The sequence below is a fragment of the Oryctolagus cuniculus genome, chromosome 4 (assembly GCF_964237555.1).
Source record: "Oryctolagus cuniculus chromosome 4, mOryCun1.1, whole genome shotgun sequence".
NCBI classification, from domain to species: domain Eukaryota; kingdom Metazoa; phylum Chordata; class Mammalia; order Lagomorpha; family Leporidae; genus Oryctolagus; species Oryctolagus cuniculus.
This window is the reverse complement of record NC_091435.1, coordinates 48,121,108-48,133,866: the sequence shown is the minus strand read 5'-3', so window position 1 is coordinate 48,133,866 and position 12,759 is coordinate 48,121,108. Positions and strand designations below refer to the sequence as shown.

General features: G+C 37.3%; 1 long non-coding RNA gene across 1 annotated transcript in view; it reads right to left on the bottom strand.

Annotated features, from left to right (window-relative positions):
- Nucleotides 1-6,554: 6,554 nt before the first annotated feature.
- LOC127482962 (uncharacterized) overlaps nt 6,555-12,759 on the bottom strand; it is a 71,015-nt gene continuing 64,810 nt past the window's right edge. The window contains exon 3 of the long non-coding RNA XR_007908930.2: nt 6,555-6,675. This is a non-coding gene — a long non-coding RNA (uncharacterized lncRNA). The remainder of the gene's footprint in view (nt 6,676-12,759) is intronic.

Genomic DNA, 12,759 nt, shown 5'->3' with positions numbered 1-12,759 from the left:
TACACAGACAGAAAAATAGAAAGGATTCCTACCAGGGCTAGGCTTGCCCTGAGGCTCATTCTTTAATTGCTGCCCTGATCCTTCTGGTCAACATAATGACTGAATATGACATTCAGAATGATGCCTTGATTTAAGGGAAAAACAAATTCTTAATTGTGCTCCCAGCATCTTCAATTCTGGCCCCACCTACAAAATCATAAAGGAGCTGTTCTTTCTCTCCATTGCTTTGTATTACACACATTTACTGGATGCTTGTTCTGTGCAAGGATGTGTGCCAGGCAGTGTGATGATACAAAGATGAATCAGAAGCCTGAGGAATGTGCAGATAGAAGACAGAGATTGTGAACAGCTATAATGAGGACAGGAAATTGTGAGAGCCACAAAAAAGGGTACAGAATTCACCAGACATGAAAGACGAGAAGAAAATATGTTTCCTTTCAAGGAGTGGACAGATTTTTTTGTACATGTCTGAATGGAAAAATCAAGATCATAGATATGGTAACTTAGTTCTAAAAATTATCAGGGAGTCTGAATTAAACATGAATTTTATGGACAATGATTCTCTGGAACATATTTGCATACTCTACATGTTTTCATCTGGGATACCCTCTTTCCCTTATTATCCACACACCTAACTTCCATGCCCTACATAAATGTGGACATGGAAAATTAAACATGAAGTTAAATATTTCTGCTTAAATAATTGGCTTATGTGAGACAGACAATTTTCCCAATCTGATTTAAGTTATCATCCAGTGAACTGTAAATATTAAATAAAATGACCCACTTGGCAGATGAACGCTTATAGCATTTTTGCATTTTGAAATCTCTTTATTCTCCTTCCCTCCTTCATTCCTTCATTTGTCCCTTCCCTCACTTCTTCCCTCTTTCCTTTTCTTCTTTTCTCTCCTCCCTTGCTTCCTTCCGCCCGCTTCCTCATTCTCCTATTCTATTTCCCACTCCTCTATCTGTATCTGTATCTCCATCATCTCTTATTTCCACTGTTTTGTTTCTCTCTTTCTCTTTTTGGAAGCTCGATAACCCAACAGTTCTTTATATACTCGAGTTAAGAATAATGAAGGGGCTGGTGCTGTGGCAGGGGGTTAAGCCGTGGCCTGCAGTGCAGGCATCCCATCTGGGAGCCTGTTTGAGTCCTGGCTGCTCCACTTCTCATCGAGCTCCCTGCTAATGTGCCTGGGAAAGCAGAGGAGGATGGCCTAGGCCTTCAGGCCCCTGTGTCTGCATGGGAAACTTGGAAGAAGCTTCTGGCTCCTTGTTTCAACCTGGCCCAGTCCTGCCATTTTGGGGGTGAACCAGTGTAACTCTGACTTTCAAATAGATAATTTAAAAAAAAGAATGATGGAATGATTATACTACTGATTTCATAAAGAGATATTCAATAACCAAAATAAGCTAAGTTTTACCTTACAAAGTCTATTGCAAACATATGCAACAAAATTTGGTGATTTTTAAAATTCATGAATAATATTAAAAATTGACATTTAAGAACTATTAATGTAATATTATGGTTGAACAATGCTTCAAAAATTTATTACTAATACTAAGAAATTCTTCTTCTTCTAGCTGCCTGCTAATGAACCTATGAAGGCAGTGGATGATAGCCCAACTACTAGGGTCCCAGCCACTCACATGGGAGACCTAGATGGAGTTCCTGTCTCCTGGATTCAGCCTGGTCCAGCATTGGCTGCTGTAGGTATTTGGGAAGTGAACCAGCAGATGGAAGACATTTCTCTCCCTCTGTCACTCCACCTTTCAAATAAATAAGTAGTAAATAAAATTATTTAAAATGAGCATTTTTTTTTAATTTGACAGACAGTGAGAGAGAGAGAGAGAGAGAGAGACAGAAAGGTCTTCCTTGCGTTGGTTCACCCCCAAAATGTCAGCCACGGCTGCAACTACACCGATCCGAAGTCAGGAGCCAGGTGCTTCCTCCAGGTCCCCCACGTGGGTGCAGGAGCCCAAGCACTCGGGCCATACTCCACTGTCCTCCTGGGCCACAGCAGAGAGCTACACTGGAAGAGGAGAAACTGGGACTAGAATCAGTGCCCATATGGGATACCGGCGCCGCAGCAGAGGATTAACCAAATGAGACACGGTGCTAGCCCCCTAAAGTGAGCATTTTCTAATAATGTATATGAGGAAAGCTTATTTCTATGATCTAAAATACTCTTACATAATATTTTTGAAATATTTCTGACTCTATTATGGAATAATATAAATCAGCTCTGAGACATTGATATAAAAAGAGCAACCAACTGAATTGTCATATCTGGATGTTTGCCAATAGCTGACCTGAACACTTGAATAATTGTGTTTACTCTTATCCGTAATGAAAGAAAAAAAGTTTATAAATGTTCATCACAATCATAATATTTTTTCTGAATAATTTTGATTGAATTCATGGTTGTGCAATCTGTGGATGTCGTGGGCTGAATGTATTTCTCAATTGTGTGAATGATTCATTATAGGCACATACTTTACACAGTGCATTTGGCAAAGCAATAGATGAAGAGTATACTACTACTCTGATAAGTTCTACAAAATATTTCTCTAAATGATTGATATTCTATTATTTAGTGTCTTAACATTTTGATTGAAAAATATTACATTCCCAAATTACAACAATGAAACAAAAACATGCTTATCTAAATTAAATTGCAAATTTAGGGAAAAGGTATGTATATGAATTTTTCTCAGTTGAAGGCTGGGTAGTAAGAACTGTGTTCGTGTATATTGTCTTTTCAATGGAGAGGAGGAATTAACAACTAAGGGGAAAAAGTTTATAAATTAGCATTGAAAAACTCTTGGGAAATGTATTTGTTTCCTTTTTCTGAAAATCTCCCCATATTCCATACTAGTTAGCACAGATTTGCTTTGAAAATTCTGATCACTATTAAGAATTATAGTAATTTCAAACTTGTATTTGTAAGCTACTGTATTACCCTGCTATTGTTTTGTAGATTATGAAAAAGCATGGGATTCCCTATATCAGAAGCAAAAGACTTAGGTCATAGACTTAGGTCATAGACTTTTCACTCAGCACTTAGCAAACAGTACGAGCTTCATGTGTGCAGTTCTTGCTCCCCAGTCTCATGGTGGGAAGACACACAAGGGCTCCAGAAGATGCTGCTCATGTAGTAGGTTTAACACATGCACAAATATAGTTTTGGAACATGAAACTTAGGTTATTGTAATACTTTATAACAAGCTGCAAGCACAGCTGTCTAATATTTGCCCTGTGGAGAGACCTAATATACAAGAGGGCTTAGAATGAGTCATACTATCTCTGTCTGCTTAGGCTGTTTATTACACAGATATCCTGGAAAAGAGTTCATAACAAAATATAGTTAGTATCTTTGCTAACAAAATATACAGAAATATGAGCTACTTATGGAGAATTATCTTTGAACAATTGCATCCCTTGTTTCTATATTTTTTTTTTTTTTGCTATGACAGATATTTCCAAGTATACAAAAATCTAGTTAGTGTGTTTGTTAGAAACTGGGACAAGATCTGTTTAGTTTGTCTCAGACAACATTGAATTGAGACCATTCCCCAAAAGACTTCAAGCAGATGGGTTAACATGCGCTGTTCACCACATGATGGCCTTCATGAGCCATTAGCATGTCCCTTACAATGCCAGATGGCTCCTCCTTAAGTTTTTGCATTGACTTTTCCACTTGGCTTAGGAATTAAACATATTGAAAGACATGTTGGTTGCTTAGCCTCCACTTTGTTCTACAAAGAAGAAATCCAGGGAAATTCTCTCATCCATATCAATCCTAGCCAGTAAATCCAAGCCAACCTGAATGCCTTAGAAACTTGAAAGTCTCTTGTGCCATATTGGTGGTGCCTTTTGAAGGGAGCCATATTGATATCTTTCACTTGAGAAATATTATCCTTACGGTGACCCTGGATAGAAAGTTTTATTTCCAATCAATGATGATACCCTTCAATTAGGAGCTATGTTGGTCAAGGGCAAATGTAGTCTGCTGATTGGGTTGTACACTTTAGGATTTCACGTTCAACTTGAATATATTTCTAATTAGAGGAAAGACCAGATTTCACTGTATTACCTACTGGATGTCATTCCTCTGCCCCACTGAATGGGAAGTTGAATGGGGAAAACATCCATAAGTATTAGAGGGGTTAGGGTCATTAAATATTCTTTCTGAGAAATCAAATCATGGTCAGAGTCATTGGAGAGAGGACCTAGGAGACAGTTGAATGTGAGGCATGTACATCAAATTTTGAGAGCTACATTAAGACATTTTCCTTCCTATGGAAATGTCCATAGCAGTACCAGATGCTTTGGGATGACAAAGAGTACAGAATGTCCATTGAATATGTTGACTGTCAAACTATTGTTGAGTGGTTTTGCAATAAAAGCTGTACCATTGTCTGATTGCAGATAGAATACAAAGAGGTCTGGTCTTTGTTCTTGGTCCCTAAGAGATAGCTTCAAGATTTTGAAAAGCCCTGCCTGATCAAAAATGTCTTTGATTACCTGGGGACTTTGAACTACAGTGTGATTTACAGTGAAGGCTTTGGGTCATGTGGCATCAGTTGATTTTCTTAGTGGCTTAAGACTGAGGTCAGCCATGTATGTGGCCAACCATGTTTATGAGAACAAGCTGAAACAAAGTCTTTGAACCCCAAGATTTGGAGGCATTTTCCTGGAAGGCAAGCAATATGCCATGCATATTGTAATATTTGTTCTAAGAAAGTCACACTCTCTGTGAATCTATTGGAAGAGGACAACTGGAAGCTCCATGTTTGGAACTTTCTTGGACTCTGCTCTATACAATTCTTCCCATGGCTGATACACATCTATCTATCTATTTTTCTATCTATCTATCTATCTATCTATTATCTATTATCTATCTTTCTCTGTGATAAATCATAATTGTGAGTGTAACAGCTTTCAGTGAATTGTTAGTAATTGAAGTAAATTATTTTTCTAAAGATTTATTTATTTATTTGAAAGTCACAGTTATACAGAGAGAGAGAGAGCAAGAAAGAGAGAGAGAGAGAGAGGTCTTCCATCTGTTGGTTCACTCCCCAATTGGCCGCAAAGGCCAGAGCTGTATCAATCTGAAGCCAGGAGCCAGGAGCCAGGAGTTTCTTCTGGGTTTTCCATGCGGATGCAGGGGCCCAAGGACTTGGGCCATCTTCTACTGCTTTCCCAAGCCATATCAGAGAGCTGGGTCGGAAGTGGAGCAGCCGGGTCTTGAGCCTGAACCCATGTGGGATACCAGTGCTTCAGGCCAGGGTGTTAACCCACTGTGCTACAGCGCTGGCCCCTGTAGTAAATTACTGAAAATAAAGAGCATCTTGAGGATCCCTGAACCTGCAACTTGGGACAGAAGTGAGGACAGTATGTGGACTGCTTCTTAAAACCACAACTCATTAATTTCAAAGGCCAGAATGTTGTAGCCACGGTAGACTGGAAAAACAGCGTATAATCCCCCAAAGTCCCCACTTTTAAATATAAATCTGACATACTACTGGCACCAGTGCTACTGCTATCTCGGATATGCCATTTCTATGTGGCAGGTGAGGCTTATTGATCCTCTGTATTTTTAACCTTCTGACCTTCACAACTCTTGAGTACAAGTATAACCAACTAGATAAACCTTGCTACTTATATTTCTGCTGATTTTACTGTTTCCTGTGTCCTACTGTGTCTACCATTTGGAAAACTACAAACTGGTCAATTAAAGGTGCTCCTATTTAGCACTACTACTTTCTTAAATATAGTATTTCCACTTGGTAGGTGAAATTTATTGGTCCCTTCTGAACTTCATAACTGTTTTTTTTTTTTTAGGATCTATTTATTTATTTGAAACTCAGAGTTACAGATAAAGAGGGAGAGAGGGAGAAAAGGAGAAATGGAGAGACAGAGAGAGGGAGACAGAGATATCTTATAACCAGTTGCACTCTCCAGATGGCTGCAACAGCCAGGACTGGGCCAACCTGAAGTCACAAGTCAGGAGCTTCATCTTGGAATCTTCTACATGGGTGGCAGGAACCCAAGCACTTTGGACCATATTCCATTAATTTTTCCAGGCTATTAACAGGGAGCCTGATGGGAAGTGCAGTAGTTGGGACATGAACTGGCTCCCATAAGGTTTACCAGTGTTACAGGCAGCAACTTTACCTGCAATGCCACAACATCAACCCCTTGAACTAAATAACTCTAGAGAAGAAGTCCAAAATCTCAAGTGTTCCTTTGTTGGAGGTTCCTTTCCTTTGGCATATATTCTAATATGCAGCATAATTATCCAAAGATATTCATAGCTTAAAGAGAATATTCAAATTCTGGGAATATAAATGTAGAGAAAGCTCCACAGCTGGTTATATAGGTAGAGCGTGTTCCACAGCTGGCTGGATGGTTCCAGTATAGTCTGTTGGTATCCCACATCAGGGATTCTGATTCATAGATTAACAACTATGAAAAATTTAAGTAGAATATTCCAGTGAGACAACACTGTCTCTAATACCCAAAGTGTAAATAATGTGCTGGAATTCCTTTTAGGTGATGGAGGATCCAAATAGATAGCAATTTTCTTTTGATTTCTGAAGTCATCTAGAATTATGAGGCCATTTTAATAGTTCCAGATAGTACTTGAAATGTAGTGCCATTAACCAGTCCTATAGAAGAGATGTGATAACACTTCAGTAAGAACCTTCGAGACCTGGCCTTCTGACTAACAAATTGAGTATCACCTATAACATACAAGTTTTGAATATAAGAGGAAAAAGAAATGCATGCTACTTCCTGACCTACTTACTTGTTGGAAGTTGCAGGAATGTTTGTTTCACTAACATCTCCTTACTTGTGTTCTTAGATTGGGAGAGGCCTCCATGGCACTTACGAGATGAAGAAATACAAATACTGAACACATTAATGTGTTCAGATATAAAGCATCAACAGCAATACATTGAATTGGCCCAAATGGCTCCACTTCAAAAGTTACATTAGTTTTCTTCTCCCACTGTTAACCCTGTCTAAAGATCAACAGTTGCATTTGGCCATCTCCTTCACTGCAGTACTGGATAGGCTGGTGACTTGGGTCCTTATATCCAAAACATAAATTTTTTTGAGTCTCTCCTGATGAACTTGGATTTGGATAAGTCCTTATAGTTTTGACTACAGAGAAACCCTACCCTACCCTTAATTTTATTTCTCTATAAAGTAACTAAGGTTAGAGTAAAGGGGAGAGTAAGAGATGAAGTTCACATAGGGGTAGAATCACCCCACACTGTTAAGTATGGCACATCTACTCTTGGTGTCAAGTGTTTCTGAAACTAATTTCAGATCTTCCACTCTCCCAATCTCACAATCAAATACTCAAAGAATCTCCAAAAACTATAGTATTGGTGAACAAAGCTTAAATCAAACATGTATTCTACTCAAATAAAATGAAAGGCACTATTTTGTTAAAAATCTATAATTAAATATATCTCAATTTCTACACTCAGACTTTTAAAATTATTGTTATAGTCTTAATTCAGTAGATAACAAGAAAGGAAAACTTTATGTAATCAGTAACTTCAGGCAGAGATAATAAATGCAAAGACTCTTTGCAAATAATTAAATGTCCTAATTCTGATAGTCTTTGATTAATACATTGGAAGGCAAAGCACCTTCACTGTCTTGGAATGTGGCATTGTGATAATACCACAGCTGATCTTTCATTGTTCTAGCTGAAGATTAATTATCTCTCTTCCTCCTATAATATCCGTTTAGTGCCTTATAAATTGGATCCAGCTATTAGCACTGCTCATTTATTTCCTGTGAAGATGGTCTAAGCTTTATCTGCTTGAGTGTTAGATTTAGTATTACTTTTCATTTCCTTCTTAGCTAAAAACATGTTCTTCTAAATAGCTTTGTTCTAATGCCTTTCCCTCACTTCACCCTCCACACCCTAAAGAAACACAAACAGAACATTCACACTCATACACTAATACTAAAGATGTTTTTCTCTGTTTTTTTTTTTGTTGTTGTTGCTTTATGATATATTTATTGTATTTGTCAAGGTTGAAAAAAAGTATAAAATGGGGGAAAGATTTATCAAAATTTTTATATTTGTTGTTAGCTCATATGATTTTTCAATAATACATGCTGACAGGGAGAGACAAATATGCTGGACTTTTGTACAGAAGCTATGCATCTTTCAAACTGAGGCAGAGAAAGGGTATTCAGTTAAGCTAGGTATACTATTTTAAAAGTACAAATTTCTTGTTCTACTTCCATGTTGAAACACCATGGAATTACGTTGGTATGAGGGGGCAACAGTAAATCTAATTTTAACCAAGTGCCTCTTTTGCTTTGATGACATTTTCCCTAACTGGTGTGCATCCCACCAAGTGCTTGGGAATATAGGGGTGGGTATACCTCTTGGCAAGAATGAGTCAGATTCCCAGGCTCATGGTCAAATAAATGCAACATTCTTTTTTTTTTTTAACTTTTATTTAGTAAATATAAATTTCAAAAGTACAGTTTATGGATTACAATGGCTTTCCCCCCATAACTTCCCTCCCACTCGCACCCCTCCCATCTCCCGCTCCCTCTCCCATTCCATTCACATCAAGATTCATTTTCAGTTATCTTTATATACAGAAGATTGATTTAATATGTATTAAGTAAAGATATCATCAGTTTGCACCCACACAGAAACACAAAGTGTAAAATACTGTTTGAGTACTAGTTGTAGTATTACTTCACATTGGACAACACACTAAGGACAGATCCCACATGAGAAGTAAGTACACATTGACTCCTGTTGTTGACTTAACATTTGACACTCTTGTTTATGGCGTCAGTAATCTCCAGAGGCTCTAGTCATGAGTTGCCAAGTCAATGGAAGCCTTTAGAGTTTACTCACTTCGATCTTATTCCGACAGGGTCATAGTCAAAGTGGAAGTTCTCTCCTCCCTTCAGAGAAAGGTACCTCCTTCTTTGATGGCCCTGTTCTTTCCACTGGGATCTCACTTGCAGAGATCTTTCATTTAGGGTGTTTTTTTTTTTTTTTTTTTTTTTTTTTGCCAGAGTGTCTTGGCTTCCCATGCCTAAAATACTCTCATGGGCTCTTCAGCCAGATCTGACTGCCTTAAGGGCTGATTCTGAGGCCACAGTGCTATTTACGACATCTGCCATTCTGTGAGTCTGCTGTGTATCTTGCTTCCCATGTTGGATTGTTCTCTCCCTTTTTGATTCTATCAGTTAGTATTAGCAGACGCTAGTCTTGTTCGTGTGATCCCTTTGACTCTTAGACCTATCAGTGTGATAAATTGTGAACTGAAATTGATCACTTGGACTAGTGAGATGGCATTGGTACATGCCACCTTGATGGGATTGAATTGGAATCCCCTGGCACATTTCTAACTCCACCATTTGGGGCAAGTCTGATTGAGCATGTCCCAAATTGTACATCTCCTCCCTCTCTTATTCCAACTCTTATATTTAACAGAGATCACTTTTCAGTTAAATTTAAACACCTAGGGATAATTGTGTGTTAATTACAGAGTTCAACCAATAGTACTTGTTTTGGATGGACTAAAAAGGACTACTAAATTAGTGGGTAAGAATGTTAAAATGAAGATGTTAAAATGTTAAATAGCATTATTTATGGCCCAAATTAAAATGAATATGCCCAATATTAGCATGGTGGAGCTGTTGTTTTTTAAATTAAAATGGAAGAAAATATAATAATTTGCAAAATAAAGAAATAAATATATTTCACTTTAAAATGTTAAAATCTACTTTCAGCTTCTTCTCTTTTTTTTTGACAGGCTGAGTAGATAGTGAGAGAGAGAGACAGAGAGAAAGGTCTTCCTTTGCCATTGGTTAACCCTCCGATGGCTGCCGCAGCCGGTGTGCTGTGGCTGGCGCACCACGCTGATCCAAAGGCAGGAGCCAGGTACTTATTCTGGTTTCCCATGAGGTGCAGGGTCCAAGGACTTGGGCCATCCTCCACTGCACTCTCTGGCTACAGCAGAGAGCTGGCCTGGAAGAGGGGCAACTGGGACAGAATCTGGCGCCCCGACCGGGACTAGAACCCGCTGTGCCGGCACCGCAAGGTGGAGGATTAGCTTAGTGGGCTGCGGCGCCGGCCTCAGTTTCTTCTATTACTATCCAGTCCCCTTTGACATCAGCAAGCTTTCTAAGGCATGATGAACCATGTGGTAGTATGTTTAAATGTTTGGGCCTGGAGCCAGACTAAGTGGGCTTAAATATTGGCTCTAATATTACTAACTGTGTAATCTGGGTTAATCAACTAAATTTTCTGTGCCATTATTATTTCATCAACAAAATGGGTAACACAATAACTTATTTGTGAGTATATACATGAACCAAAAAACCTAAAGTATATAAAAAGCATCCACCCAACCCATGATACACTTTTGATAAATCTTCACTATTGTTCTTATTGTTTCAAGTTAATAATGTCATTAGAAAATGAGATTTTATAATGATTAGTCCTATACCTGTAGCTTTAGGTCATCATGATTGAGAATATCACCAAGACCATTGAAATAGAAAATACTCAATAACAGGCAGTTGTGTTTCTCCAATGTTGCAAACCCTAAAGCTTCCTTTAGAAATAAAAAAGTAGATGTGGCACAGCAGGTTAAAGCCACGGTCTTCAGCGCTGGCATCTCTTGTGGGCACTGGTTCAAGTCCCCACTTCTCTACTTCTGATTCAGCTCCATGCTACTAAGCCTGGGAAAGCAGTGAAATATGGCCAAGTGCTTGGGCCCCTGTGCCCACACTGGAGACCTCGAGAAAGCTCCTGGCTCCTGGTTTCAGTCTGTCCCAGCCCTTGTCATTGTGGCCATTTGGGTAGTGAACCATGGATAAAATATCTCTCTCTGTGTCTCCTACTCTCTTTCTCTAACTCTGTCATTCAAATAAATAAATAAATCTTATATAAAGTAGTGGGGAAATCCTCAAATGTTCATATCTGTATCATTATTTGTTCTTGTCTTAGAGATTCTGAGCAGCGGGTTCTCCTCCTAATGAGACTGGAGGCTTATTTTCTCAAAGAAATGTTGCTGCTCATATAGCTTGCTTGTGTTTTCTTGAAATCGTTTGTTGAGTTAATTTTTTCTTTTTTTTGTGTTCTTGCTACTTATTGGTAGAAAAATATATAATTTCAAAATTATTTCCCACTCCAGTTATGGGTTTCTGTTTTCTCTTTGAGCACTTTCTTTTATTTGGCAGAAAGAAATATTGAGGTCCTACAGGGCAGGGGTATTGTCTATTTTTATAGTGTTATTCTCTGGTGAGGCTGTTATTCAATTTAAAGAATAAATTGCATTCTGTGTGAAATGGCTCAAGGCAAGGTTGACCAGATGACCCAGGTTTGTAGCCATCTATTTTTTTTTTTTTTGAGGATATGTTTTTGTTTGCTGTCCTTTTCGAATGGAGATATGCTCCTTGTTTCTAGTCTGCAATGGTTCATTCTAGTATTTTCAGTTCCAAATCATGCAAATATCTATATACAAAAATGTACTTAAAACTTGAGACTTCCTATAAACGTTAGTTTTAAAGCTGAGAACTGATTTGGTTATGCTAACATTTTTATTACTATATTTACTTTTTAGAACAATTTATACTGTTAAAGGCAATTTTAAAGCGTTTTGCTTTAAACATAGATCTTTTCATGGCCTAGCCCAGCAGAAGATATGGTAGTGAGTGGTTAGGGTGATTTTCAGTCTTTCAAAGTTTTAGCAAAATTATAACATATTATATGCATGATTCACAAATGTTAGAGATAATTTCCTATCTTGGGAATTCATTCCAATCTTTGACATTTTTCCTGCTATTTATCACTTACTGGAATATTACAATCACCATTGAGATACTTGGTGACAAATAATAACTTGCCAAAAGGTTGAGGATAAAATTGTTTTCAAATTTTTGGTGATTTGGTGAGTATTGCATTTTGTTTCCTTTTTATTAAATCAAATATTTTATTTATACTGAATGAAATATATTTGAATTAAAATAGTTTGAGGAAGGTCATAAGTTTAGCAAAATCTTCAACTAATAAAGTACATATCAGATTCACTATTTTTTATTATGGCACTATATCGCCAGTTGAGAATTATATGTTGAAGAAACGTATTTCATGATATTTTTTGCACTTACATACGATTTGAAATATTTGGAATGTGAGTAGATTTTTTTTCAGATAAAAATGCATACTACTAGGAAAAGAGCAGATTTTGCTGGTTTCCAAAATTTTGAAAGTATTACCATAATCTATTTACTTATATTCAGTAAGACAATTTAAGATGCTCATATTAGTTATCCAAATTATATTGAGTAAATGAGACTTTTTTTTGTTTAAAAAATGGAAACCAGAGTTTGATATCAGAGTCTGAAATATTCTTTGTGTCATCTTCTTATCATGCATCAATTCAAGCTTTAACAGATCAGTTTAATGACAATATAATTAACTTCTAGTGTGACAGAATTAGAGATAATACTGAAATTCCAATTTTTCTTTTAAGAATAGACATAGTGGTTACTGAGTATAAGAACATTTCCTTAATTGATGCAAAGCAGAGAATTAAAATAGCTTCTATTTTTTAAAACTATATAAACAGTGACCTTTGAATGATTAGTTCCATGAACTTTTAGTCACCAATTTATACAGAAAACCTAATAACTAATTCATTATCAGTGAAATGGGAATTGAATAAATGGACATTAATAGGTATAAG